This window comes from Bremia lactucae, linkage group LG13, assembly GCF_004359215.1.
Source record: "Bremia lactucae strain SF5 linkage group LG13, whole genome shotgun sequence".
Taxonomy (NCBI): domain Eukaryota; phylum Oomycota; class Peronosporomycetes; order Peronosporales; family Peronosporaceae; genus Bremia; species Bremia lactucae.
In genome coordinates, this window is record NC_090622.1 from 185,005 (window position 1) to 187,001 (window position 1,997).

Sequence of the window (1,997 nt, forward strand, 5' to 3'; positions counted from 1 at the left end):
CCCGCTTTAAGCCGATCGACTAATAATTTATCGATCGCAACTACTTGTTCACGAGGCAGTGACCACTGCTTCGTGACACAGTACTTCAATCCCGGTTTGAGCTCGATCTTATGTCGAGTGCTTTATATTTAGCAACTCGCGTGGAACTAAAAAATAGAGGTTAAATGAAGTATTAGAGATTAAGAGTACCATCGTTTCGTCTATGGATCTGATGGATGGGTTCTATCGAATCCTTATGCGTGAACGGGCCATCCCGTACACAGCAGTGAGCACTCCAAGTGGGATGCTCTGGGAATGACTAGTATGCCACACGGGATTAGTAACGCCCCTGCAACATACAACTGATGGGTAACAAATCTGTTGAAACCGGTGCGAGAATTCGCATGAGTTATTCCAACAAGCTATGGACGGGAAGACGGACTTGGAAGCTCATAAAACTCACGTTTGTCAGGTTCTTACACTAATGCGAAAGCATAAGTTGCACGCAAATCTCAAGAAGTTAATATTCGCTGCAAGCGAAATATTACTTCTTGGATGCATCGTCGACAAACAAGGCTTGCACCCTGATCCCATAAAGATCAAGGCAATTACCGACTGGCCAGTCCCAGTCGATGTCAGCGGGACTTAGAAAGTTCCTTGTGCTAGCGGCGTACATGCACAAATACTGACGCAATTACACCGATATGACATATCACCTCTCTCGTCTCTTAGAAAAAAAAATTGAGGCGATATATTTATGGAACACTGATTGTAGTAGCGTTCTACTGAAGCAATTGCATCAAGCAAAGCTCGATGCAATTGCCCATCTTGGCGATTTTTGATCAAGACAGATCATTTTATGTGGTCTGTGACGGCAGCGATTTCGCAATCGGCTGTGCGGTAATGCAATAAGATACAGACGGCGCGGAGCACGTCGTCTGTTACCAATCGCATCAGCTGCAACCGGCTGAACGCAACTATCCAGTGCATGACAAGGAACTCCTTGCCTGAAAAATATGCACTGGCCAAATTTAGGGTCTATCTTTTCGGAGATAGACCGTTCATCGTATTTACGGCCCACACATCTCGCAAAGAATTGCGAGTTGGCTATTCTTCGTCGCAGAGTATAATTTCTTCGTGGAATATTAACCAGGACGACCTAATATCGTCGCTGATGCGCTGTCACGCCGACCTGATCTCGAGTTGGCTGCGCACTCCAACAGTAAAAAATAATTTCACTGTAGCAACACTCATTACAAGTGTTCCGTCGTCAGCTTTGTTTAATGACATAAAGAAAGTCTACCCAGAAAATAAGGGTTTTTTGCGTTTAATGGATCATCTGATGAATCCATCCAATAAATCTTTAAAATATTTATCAGCTTAATATCGATCGTCATACGATCGATACACAACACGCAACGGCTTATTGTATCACACAGCCGTTACCGGCGACGCTCCTCGTCCAAACTCACAACGAATTACGCTTGCGCATCATGTATGAGTGTCACAATGCACCATCAAGTGGACATCGTGGACGTGAAAAACTTATCTCACAGTAAGTCGCGACTTTTGCTGGCCCCGCCAGTTTCAGTTCGTGCACAAGTACATTTGTGCTTGCGAGTTGTGTCAACGGGTAAAGCCTAGCCCTTCCTCCCGTGCACCTCCCCAATCTCTACTAATTCCGGCAGAATGTTGGCAGTCCGTATCTATGGACTTCGTCTTCGGATTCTCGAAGACAGTCACAGAACCAATGGAATCCTTGTTTTTGTAGACAGATTCAGCAAGATGGTACATCTCGCTGCAGTACCAGAGTCAATCACGACTCCGAGCTGTACCCGCGTCTTTATCGACACGGTATTCTAATTCACGAATTACGCCGTAAACTGGTCTCGGATATAGATCCACGGTTTACGGCGGAGTTTTGGCAATCTGAGTTCCGATCTCTCCGAACACGGCTGACAATGTCAACTTCTGATCACCCAGAGACAGATGGTCAGACGGAACGCGTAAATCGCGTC